Genomic DNA, 12,500 nt, shown 5'->3' with positions numbered 1-12,500 from the left:
ACACAATTGCTAACACTAAGGTGCATTTGGTTTTACACACAGTAACATCCTATTCAGTAGGACAGAAAAAATTCACCCCGAGAAAGGCCGTCAGGACATGATTAAAAAGACACCAACATACCGAACATGTGAATGGAGAATAGTTATAATGGCATGTCTTCGCTAAGCTTTAAGGAAAAAGTGGTTTCGAGCTAGGGCTTCGCCCTAACAAGTCTTTCGTCAAGTAGTGGCATTATACAGTACTGTACATATGAGCCGCCCAACCTGGCCCGGCTCGACCGTAACACTTTTGAGAAGCTTATATCGCAGCAATGACAGGGGCGATCACTGCGTAGTTTGCACCATACGATAGCCCAGTTCTGTAAGATTTGTTTTTGACAGGTTTCATCATACCCAGGCAATGCACGTGACACGTGCCAAGCGCACCATGTCAAAAACTCACAAAAAGAGGGCCACAGGCCAGACAGTTTGTCGTAAAGGCATGAACCTTGTTAGGCAGATAGCCATCAGTATACTCTAAGCATCCTCGGGGTGTAAGGCGACATTTCAATGCTTTCGAATTTAAATGCCCTCGCTCGTACCTCGCTGACAAAGGCAAACAGCAAACACTGCTATCCGGCCTCTTTCTCTCTCTGTTTTCTCAACGGGTGTCCCAGCAGGATATAAATATGTGAAAATTCCTCGCTCCGTCTCGCTCACAACATGAGTAATTCAAATTTCTGTTGCCTTTCGACTGAAAATAGGAACTGACTTGACATCGAGCGGAGGCCCCCGACGGCGGTTTCTAGCAAGTATGTATATATATATATATATATATATATATATATATATATATATATATATATATATATATATATATATATATATATACACAGTTTGTTGCCTCCTTCCTGCATCATCGTATCTCGCCCGCACTTACTGCCTCCTATATTAATCTAATGCTCTTCAGTTCACATTTTTCCTTCCCATCTTTCCTTATTTTCTCGTCCTCTGTCGATCTCAACGTTTTCATTTGTCTCTCTTTCTCATTTCCTTCCACTTTTTCAATTTCTTTACTGATACGGTCTTTATCATCTCAGCCTTGAACATTTTTCCAGCACTTCCTCAACACTTGTATCATTTTATATCTCGTCTTTCCTCCTCCACCTCCATCTCTCCCAATCTTCACCCATCCCTTCTTACTACAATCTCCTTTAGCTTATCACTCCTCATCCTTATTACCTCTCATCTTTATCCTTTTACCCTTCAATCTTCCTCAGACGTCTCATATATCTTCTGCCCTCTTTTTTCATCTCCTTATCACCGTGTCTTCTTTTTCTTCTCAATTTCCCACTTTTACCTTCCCTTCCTTTTCTTTCTTCCTCCATCAACCATCTCACAATTTTCCCATTTAAGTCTTCCATCTTTCTTGATCATTTTCTCTCTCTCATCCTTACGACCGTTCACCTATATCTCCTCCTCCTAAGTGTTCCACGTATTTCCTCTATCCCTGCTATCTCCTTCCTTATAATCTTATCCCTCATCCTTAGTGCCTAACATCTCCATGCACGTCTCTTCAGTCTTAATGTTTTTCTCCCCTCCTCTTATCTTTCACCTCTCCTTATCCATCCCTCCCAATCTTCTTCCCTCTTCTTCTTCTCCTCTCATCCTTCATTTTCTATTGCTCACACAACATTCTATCTTTATTCAATTCTCAGTCATCCAATATTTTCCTACCTCTTTCTTCCTGCTGTTTTCATCATCTTATTTTGCTCGTCCTTACTACCTTTCATCTTTACCCTCTTCTCTTCAGTCTTAAAAACCTTCTCTTCTCTTCCATCGTCAGTCGTCAATTTTTCCCCTGTCTTTCCATCTCTCACCGCCTTTCTCCCTCCCTTCCTTCCTTCCTTCTCCATCTTCTTATCCCCCTAAGCCCCATCCCCCAACCACCCAACCTCTTCCAAGAACTTAAAAATAGAGGCCCCGCTGCAGCCCGTTAAGTATTTTTCCTTCCGCTAACAAATTTAATAAGGACCCAAGCGAGAGAGAGCGTAACCTGCTTCATATACTTTGGGTGAAACAAGCAAAATTGGATAATGACAAACCAGCCTCCGTGAACCTATATTTATTTATTTTTATGGTCATGGTTTCCTTTAGGTTTTGCTTTCCTGTTGGGTGCCAGATTCTCTCTCTCTCTCTCTCTCTCTCTCTCTCTCTCTCTCTCTCTCTCTCTCTCTCTCTCTCTCTCTCTCTCTCTCTCTCTCGTTTTTATTTTCCTCGTTCCATTGCAACTGCTCTTTATCCTTCCTCCCCAACTCTCGACACTCTTTTTTCCCTTTCCACCTATCCCCTTCCACCAGACCCCGACTCCCGTAGCCTTTTTCTTCTCTCCCCCCTGTCTTCACATTTCCGCCTGTCTTCCTTCATGTCTCTTTCCCTTTTGGTCGTGTTCATGTCTCCTTCTCTCCCCAGCTTTCCGTCTTTTTCCTTTTTCTTTCTTCCTGTATCTCTCGCTTCACCTCTATCGTCTCTCCTTCCTCATTTCTTCCTTTCTGTCTCTTTCGCTTCCGCTCTCTTTCTTCCGTTTCCCAACCTTTCCTCTTCACTTTCCTCTGTTTCCAACTTTTTCACCATCTTCACCATCCTCATTTTTTCCTACCTCTTTCCATCCCCTGCAGTCTTTGTCCGCTACTCACCTGCACCCATCTTCCCCTTCTCCCTTACTCATTCCATCCCTTACTCATCTTTTTCATAAATTTCTTCGTCCATCACCCTTCTCCTATTCCCTTTAAAGGTTTCCCTCATCCTCATCTCTTTCCATTTTCCCTTTCCTTATACTCACTCCATCTGATCTCCTAGTCCCCTCCCCTTTGCTTATTCACCCACACCTTTCCCTCTTGTTCACTCCTACTCATCTCCTTTCCCCTTACTCACTCTATCCCATCGCCCCAGCTCTTCCCCTTCTCTTCTTACTCACCCTCTTCCCACTCCCATCTCCCACATTCCCACACATTAAGCAGAGGCGGGCACATCAGAGTGGGTGTTATAAGCTGATCACCTCCAGACACCGTGAAATATGTTATCACTATTACTCCACATATTACAAATACCACTCTACCACCACCACAATTTCCAAGACCTCCACCACAGCTACCAGCAACATCTTTTTCACAATTACCAACACCACCTCCACCACAATTACCAACAACACCTCCAACACAACTGCCCCACCACCACCTACACAGTTACCAACACGACCACCGCTTCCACAACACCACCATCTACCACACACCACCAACACCACTCTCATGATTACCGGCACTACCACCACGACGTCCACCATTACCACCACCACAAATACAGAACTAGCACAACCACCATCACCGCTACTCCATTTATTGCACCACCACCATCAACACCACAAATTCCATCATAAGTACCCTCATCACTATCGGCACCATCACTATCATCACCACGACTGTCATCATCCTCACACACCACGTTCACCACCACCCTCACCCTCACGACATCTTTTATAACCCTCACCATCACTGCAATCAACATCACCCCCATCACCACTGTCATCACCATCGCCACAATCATCATCACAATCATCATATTCAAAACCATCAACCCCACCACTTTTGTAACTATCACCCCACTGCCACTGTCATTATCATCATCACCACCAGTATGACCAACCTTACACTCATTACCACGACTCTCATCACCACTATTCTAGCCACCATTATCACCACCCCTGCTGCCACTATCATCACTTCCACCAGCACCGCCGCCATCATCACCACCACCATCAGGGGAGGGTCGGTAGGGAAAATATCGAACAACGCAGAGGAGATTATTGGAAGGGCGAAGAAACCTTATCGGAAAACCAGAGAATGGAGGGAAGAAGGCCAGGATAGGAGGAGGAAGAGCGGAAGTAGTGGAGAAGGAATGGAGGAAGGAAGGGAGAGAGGTAGGGGCGGTAGGAGAAATGAAAGATAGCAGAGGGGAAAAGAGAAATGGAAAAACGAAGGAGGAGAGGGAGAGAGGACTGAAAGGAGGATAGAAGATAGGAGAAATGGAGAAAAACAGAGGGGCAGGGAAGATCAGTAGGGAGGGAGAATAGGAGAGTAAGCATGAAGGGAATATGGGCTAAAGAGGAGAGTAGGATGGAATGAAGGATAAAGGGCAGGAAAGTCAGTAAAGGGAAGATGGGAGGGAAGGGTGTGGGAAGAAAAAGAAAAAGAGATAAAAAACTGAAGAGTAAGAAAGGAAGGAAGGAGTGGAAGAAGGTTAGATAGATGGGAGAAGGGAAAGGAATGACAAAAAGCAAGAAAATAAGCACCGAGGAAAGAGCAAAGAAACTTAGAGTGAGATAGGATAAACAGACCGCACAGAGATTTTTTAAAAAGTAGTATGGGGCCTTTCATAGCCACACCCGATAAACAGTATACATCAATCCAACACATCCTGAATGACGTCCTTTGTCTTTGGACACATTGCTCAAACATATCCAAGACACCCCCCAGATGCACACCACACATACCTCAGACACACGCCAATCACGGCCTTGAGGGTGCGACAAAAATAGAGAGAGAAAAAGAGGCATCATGAAACTCTACACTTATAATTCATCAGATTTCATATCTCACAAAAGGGAACAGTGACTGAGTGACACAATTAAGAATACACAATGGGTGTGGCCACCCCTGTGGTTAGCATAAAGGGATGGAAAGACAAGGATAAAAGGTTGCAGAGGAAAGTTAAAATGTACAAGAGGCAACAGAAGCCATGAAACGCTTAGCCGCGATGCTCATCTTCACAACGTAGATCTCTAAGCCAGTGGCGAAGTTTTCACTCGCTACTCTGAGATAAATAAACAATACACCATTCATGATACCAAAGTTACCTCCCCTAGCAGCTACCCTACGTGTTCATTTATCCACCAACCCACAAAGGATGGACAGACACATGAAGTGAGTGGCGCCCACTTCCCTCACCAGGGTTTGAACCTTGGCTCTAAAAAGGTGGCAGATTCGGAGCTAGCAGGTCTAACCACTGGGCCTATAGTGAAAGTATAGATATATATATATATAGATATAGATAGATAGATAGATAGATAGATAGATAATTAGATAGATAGATATCCTCAACTGAATACCTAAACCAAAAAATTAATTTTCTAAAGATGCTTCCTTATAAAATAGATCATACAGGTAAGAAAACTGTTGGTGCCAAATACTGTCCTTAAACGACTTCATTAACCATTGTCACATGTGAGGTGAATATTACGGGTTTTTGGTCTCTGAGTCGGAGGATATTTATGCTGCTGTTGTTGATACTGCAACGAAACCTAGATGAAATTTTACTCTTTTCTGTGGGACAAATAAAGAGTGAAAACACTATTGATTTCTGTAATTCTGGTTTGCTGACAACTTGACAAGTAAAATAACACACCACAAAGGTAATAATGCGCATTTCACAAGCAATAATTAATTCTGGGAGTAGCAAGGTGGAGTTCCTGCTTTGTTCGTGCCAGGGAATTGGTGACGATACTACTCAACAACTTGCAGTAGATATTGACGTTGCTTTTCGTTTTTCGTAATGACTTGATTCTAGTCCTGGATAAGAGCTACTCCACGCGTGGCAAAGTCATTTACAACGGCAGTCGATCCCAGCACCTATCGTGCTGACTGGAAGGAGGAAGAGTCCTCCCAATTAGCAGGGTCTCTGCCTAGGAAGTCCATGTTTATGTCGAATGACTCAAAAATATGGCTTGAGGCATACGTGATGAAATTTGGTATAGTCTTATTGGCGATGACTTCCATTGCTGCTAGGTCAACATGTGCTCTTGGTTGAGGATTCTCGGCGTGTTCCACCTTGAGAGCGACCACCATCTCACGCTTAACATCGAGGGGAATTGTCTCATCGAAAATAGCGAATCCTGCTACCTCTTCACTCAGATACCACAGGTGATTGGCGAGGTTTTTGCTAGTGACCGTGGCCATGCTGGAATTATAATAGAAGAGCAGTCCTTTCAAGAATGCTAGATCTCCAGCTGGAGCAGCAATGGCTGACAGAGCATCCAACCAGGCTTTACAGCTTTATCTGAGCCATGGTGATATTTGCATACTTCTCGCACCCTGCTTTATATAGGATGTTCCTCCCTGCGAGCCCATTAGCAAGACGAACAGCGTGGATTGTGTCGAACATTTCTTCGGCATACATTTATCGAAGGTAAGTTCCTTTTCTAACGAGTTTTTGTTGTGTAGTTTCACCGACCGTGCATTCCAAAATGCTGTATTTGGCCCAAAGATAATAATCCTAATTCGTCTTTTTCTTCACATCAGGCTTCTCAGGTTCCTTCATTCGATGAACAGTGCTTTTGTATTCACCCCGCATCAGTCCTGATGTGATACTTGACTTGGCCTCCTTCTACGTCAGCCAAAGTGACTTCTCTCATCTCTCAACTGTCTTGAACTAGGAAACGATCCATGACACGGTCTGTGGCCAGATTCTTGATGAGTCTGCTAACTAACCGTGGATTTTTTCAAAATCGCTGAATTCGCAAAGGCACCGAAACACACACACACACACACACACACAAACACACACACACACAGACACACACACACAGATAGATAGATAGATATACAGGGAATCCCTGGAGGAAATGGCATAACTTTGGGAAATGACAGATGACAGAATACTAACCAAGAAATGCTTTAACAACATACGTCTAAAACTGAACCTTTACAGAGTTACATTTACTGGTATTCTTATGGGAGAGTTATAAGGAACACCATTCCTTTTCATTCCGTCATCAGTAATTGTATTTCATAAATGGCTGTGATTTGGACACATGATCATACAGCATATTTCCTTAAAAATCATATTTGTTTTATTATCCAAAGCAATGCCCTTTCTTCCTGTGACACCCTATATATATATATATATATATATATATATATATATATATATATTTTTATATATATATATATATATATATATATATATATATATATATATATATGGAAAGGAGAGAATTGGCTGGTTTTCTTCAGGTAAAAGTTTCTAATCCGGTCTGATCCATCCTACCGTCTAATAGAAAGGTGCCCAGCCAGTAGTAGGAGAGAGAGAGAGAGAGAGAGAGAGAGAGAGAGAGAGAGAGAGAGAGAGAGAGAGAGAGAAAGTACACAACAAAAGGGGTGGGGGTGAAGAAAAAAAAAAAAGAAGTGGGAGATAACTGAAGAGGAATGAAACACGCAAAATAAGAAGAAAGCAGAGAGGGTACTGTAGAGCAGGATGGGAGAAGGTGAGAGAGAGGAAGAGGAGGGGGTTAAAAGGAGAAATAAAGAGAAGAGACGGAGGGAAGACGATAAGCAGAACAAAAGGATGGTAAGGGGGGGGACAAAGGGAAAGAGTGGTAGAAGATGACAGGAGATGAAAAGAAGATAACACTTGATCTGACTATGCATGCCCTGTGGCTTTGATCTTCGGCCAGTTGTTCTCAGTCGAAGTACTTGATTCATGCCAGTTCTTTCACCCTTCCACCAAGTTTGAACCAAATCAAATACAAAATTGTTCTAGGTGATCTTGTCCTGTGACTTTGAAATATATATATATATATATATATATATATATATATATATATATATATATATATATATATATATATATAAAACATCATCATCATCATCATCTAATCCTACGTTGCCCCATGAGGAGCGTAGGAGCCCGGGGCTAGGAAAGTTGGTCCTGGAATTTAAGATGAGAGTGACCAGACTCACTCATCCCTAATTGGCATTACGTGAGCAATAAACCCCAACCACCCCTTGGACATAAACCTTCACCGGCTCAATCCGATTGGAGCACCTTATTACCCACTAAACCACCAGGAGCCAAATATATATAGAGAGAGAAAGAGAGAGAGAGAGAGTGAGAGAGAGAGATACCTTCGTGCTGTGGGAAGTGAAATCTACTGTAATGATGGCCAGCAAAACCAGCGTGATGACATACATGATTTATTGGCGACGTTTCGGTTTACACATAAACCATCTTCAGACCTAAAGAAAAAAGTAATAAAACCAATATATAATTTTCTATCTTGAACTGACAATAATATAAAAGAACAGAGAACTGAGCAAGTTACATGAAATGCAGTATATGTAATTTACCAATTAATAACTGAGGAAATGTGTAGAGGAGTCGTGTGAGCCAATGGATGATCTACCAATTTATAACAGAGCTACTGTATAGAGGAGTCGTGTGAGCTAATGGATGGTCGTAGCTCTGCTGTGAGTAGAGACTCTACTATTACTCTCGTCAGGTCGTCCCGTACAGTGAACAATTTTTTGTTGTTGTTGCTTTATGGCCATCGCCCACTGTGAGGGGCATCAGGCCAAAAAAGAAAGTGGAGGTCAACAACACGCCATCATCGCACCAGCACATCACATGACGGCCATTGAAGGGACCAAAAGTGGGGCAACATATGATAGAACGCTCTTAGATCGGCCGGACGCACCTCCTCCCCCGACAAATAAAATGGATCGGATATCCTCACCCAGGTCGGCAGCCCGGAGCAGATCGTAGAGGTTGGACTCGATCATGGCTTTGAGCTGGTATGACTGGGTGTGGGCGTTAAGGGCCAGGAAGTGTCAGTAGGGTGATACATTCAGCCGATCCTTGTGGACCATGATGGAAGGGGGAGATGGGCTGCACTCCACTGCCAGAGAAGAGGAGGACTCATCGGCCTCTTCCTTGGCCGAGAAGCCGGTCGATGCATCCTCGGCCATGGAGACAGAGTCAGAAGAGTCCTACCCGTCCTTAGTCACTGACAGCAGTTGGTGGATTTTGGAAGTAGTCTTTACCTTGGCTAGGTCCGAATCCGGGTCAGTGATCGATAGTACAGTCTATCAGTTGAGGGGGAGCATCCAACCTCAACCTCTTCTGCAGTGTTGTGCAGGGGACAGCAGGTCGCGGCTGCTGGGCCCGACGCTCCCGACGGCAAGGAACAGAGTGAACATCGCAGGCAAAGCACTCAGGGATGACAAGGTGAGGCAGCCCATTCTCCTCAAATATCTTAGGGAGAAGAATACACAAAGCCCTCTTGTCACCCCCACAAAAAGCCTTTGCCATCGCAGTGCACATATCCACGACTGGGCTTATCTCCCCAGGACTCACAGGATTCCTGGCCAGGTGTCCCCGGGCCATTAGATCCACCATGCACAGGTAGAACCCTGCACGGCCACGCCTCCCGGTCCACTAACAACCTGAGCCTCAGGACCCTTGGGAGTTCCAAAGAGACAAAACTCCACTAGCTCACCGTCACCGAGGGAGTACTGGAAATGCCGAGGGTTTGGTGCAATGACAACCTGGCGGTGCACGAACACATCAGCGCCAGTATCCTGACACTTGATGAAACCGTGCACCTTTCCGACTTTGAACCAAATTACGGTTCCTTTGATCTTCTTGGCCACTGGAGACTGAGGTCTGCTAGTTGCCCCCCTTAACAGGTCGCAGGCAGTAGCAGGAGATGCATCCTCCATCGTGGCTCGATCTGCTCTCCCTCTCTCATCTCGAACAAAATTCGAGAATTTTGGCTATTTATAGGGTGGCTTTCCTATTCACGATGGTTTCGAGCAGCTGAGTCAGATAGTTGCGAGATGTGGAGTCCTGTCCTATAAGACTTTCCCTGATGCTTGGAACTTCTGGTAGCTAGATGGCGCATTACAGCAACCATACTTCAACTGATAAACCATCGAGGACAGCAGGACATCTGGGACGCGGACTTTAAATGTGATGCACTGAGACAGTTTAGGGGAGATTTAATACCACACTCAGCGACATCTGCGGATAACGGTCGCTAAGTAGTTTACTTATCATGTTACATTAATGTACAATGTTCTGTACATTACACGGCTGTCTTTATTATTTAGCTGAAAGTGTTTTAAAATCAATCATTGGTTTAGTTTTTCAAATTTTCCTCATTTGGAACTAGAGGATGTGGCTATAGTACCGATTCAAGACGAAAAGTGAACCACAAAGCGAGTTACGGTAGTCCAGGATTAAAAATGGCATCAATATCCCAATCGTTCTCTCTAGATTAAATACAGTATCTCATTCCTAATTTTATACTATTGCAGGGGTTCTCATCCCGGCGTTCGCAGGAATGTGCTTCGAATGTGCATTGCGTTATTTTAGTTGTGCTCACTGAAATATTTACTTTTGCAAAGTTTCATTCATTTTCAATAACTCCCACTGCTGTGACAATACTGCATTACCCTATATCAGCCGACTGAGACATAGCTTTTTTTTTTTAATGTGAGGAAGAAGGAACCAAAGGCCATGAGCCCGCAGTAACAGGTCCCTCAAAGAGAAAAACAAAATACAAAAGAGAGCCAAATTCAAGATACGATCATTTTGAGATGCCTGGACACACTGCGTTTGAAAGACTGGAGATCATAGGCAGCAGGAAATACAGACAGAGGGAGACAGTTCCAGAGCTGACCTGTTGCATAAATGAAAGACTGGGAGTAACGGTTAACTCTTGCATTAGAGAGTTGGACAGAAAAGGGATGAGAGTTTGCTGCCAGACGGGTGCTATGCGCCCGTCGTAGAGGTGGAGGAATGCAAGCAGACAGTTCAGAGGAGCAGTGACCATTAAAGTAGCGACAGAAAAGAGATAAAGATGCAACAGTGCGGCGAAGAGACAGAAGTTGAAGGGAGTCAGTAAGAGGAGGAGAGTTAATGAGACGAAAAGCCTTTGACTCCACCCTATTGAGAAGGGCTGTATGTGGGGAGCCTCCCCACACATGAGAGTTGTACTCCACACAGGGGCCAATAAAACCCCTGTATAGAGTCAACAATTGTGCAGGGGTAAAGAAGGAGCGGAGTCGGCTTAGCACACCCAATCTCTTGGAAGCAGATTTTACAAGAGATGTAATATGATCTTTCCAAGATAAGTCACGAGTAAATGAAACCCCAAGCATGTTCAACGATGATGCAGGATTAAGCTGAATATTATTAAACATTAATGGATATACCTGTGGAAGATTTTGTCGGGTTGATAGGTGTAAGAACTGAGTCTTAGATGCATTAAAAACAACCATATTATTTTTACCCCAGTCAGAGATACGAGCCAAGTCAGACATTAGGTGTGCCATAGTCTCATCCCTTGTTTGTTGAAGCAACTGTTGAGATGGGCATTGCGGGAACCGAATGGAAAGGTGAAGGGTGGAGTCATCAGCGTATGAGAGGAAAGAGTTAGATGTACAGCCTAGAAGATCATTGATGAATAAAAGGAAGAGAGTTGGTGATAGGACAGAGCCCTGAGGAACACCACTGTTGATAGATCTAGAAGAACGATGGCCGTCTACAACAGCGGCTATAGAACGACCAGAAAGGAAGCTAGAGATGAAGGCACAGATAGAAGGATAGAAACCGTAGGAGGGCAGTTTGGAAATTAAAGATATATGCCAGACTCGATCGAAAGCCTTTGAGATGTCAAGTGCAATGGCAAAGCTTTCACCAAAGTCCCGAAAGGAGGATGACCAGGAGTCTGAAAGGTAGGTGAGAAGATCGCCAGTGGAGCGTCCCTGACGGAACCCATACTGACGATCGGAAAGAAGGTTGTGATAGGAAAGATGTCTTAAAATTTTTCTATTGAGAATTTACTCGAAAACTTTTGAAATACAGGACGTTAAAGAAATTGGACGATAGTTGGAGGGTTGGGAGTGGTCACCCTTCTTTGGGACTGGCTGAATGAGAGCAAACTTCCAGCAAGAAGGAAAGGTACAAGTTGACAAAGGTGAAAGAGTTTGCCTAGGCAGGGTGTAAGCACAGAAGCACAGTTCTTGAGAACAACAGGAGGGACCCCATCAGGCCCATATGCCTTGTTAGTACTGAGGCCAGTGATGGCAGAAAATACATCAACTGAAGAAATTTTAATGTCAGCCATGAGGAAGTCAGAGGGGGGAAGTGATGGAGGAACAGCACCGGAATCGTCTAAGGTGGAATTGGAGGAGAAAGTCTGTGTGAAGAGATCTGCTTTATCAGTAGAAGAAATAGCTACAGAACCATCAGAGTAGAAAAGAAGAGGGAAGGATGATGAGGTAAAGTTGTTAGAAAGATTTTTGGCAATGTGCCAGAAGGAGCGGGAAGAATTCGAGTTGGAGAGTTGAGAGCATTTAGTATGGATGAAATTATTTTTAGTAGAGCGAAGAACAGACTTAGCACGATTCCGGGCAGAAACGTAAAGATGATGTGATTCAGGGGTGGATTGGCTCCGGTACCTTTTGTAGGCCCTCTCCTTGTTGCGGACAGCATTAGAACAAGCGTGATTAAACCAAGGCTTTCTTGCGTTAGTCAAAGGATATGAGAAAGGAATGTATGCTTCCATGTCCGAAAGAATAACCTCCGTAATGCGCAAGGCACACTCAGATGGCTCCCGGCCACGGAAGCAATAATCATTCCAGGGAAAATCAAAGAAGTACTGCCTGAGGGCCTCCCAGTCCGTG

This window comes from Coenobita brevimanus, chromosome 101 (genome assembly GCF_032717465.1).
Source record: "Coenobita brevimanus isolate Jiangsu-jjx chromosome 101, ASM3271746v2, whole genome shotgun sequence".
Lineage (NCBI taxonomy): Eukaryota > Metazoa > Arthropoda > Malacostraca > Decapoda > Coenobitidae > Coenobita > Coenobita brevimanus.
This window is presented reverse-complemented; position numbering follows the sequence as displayed.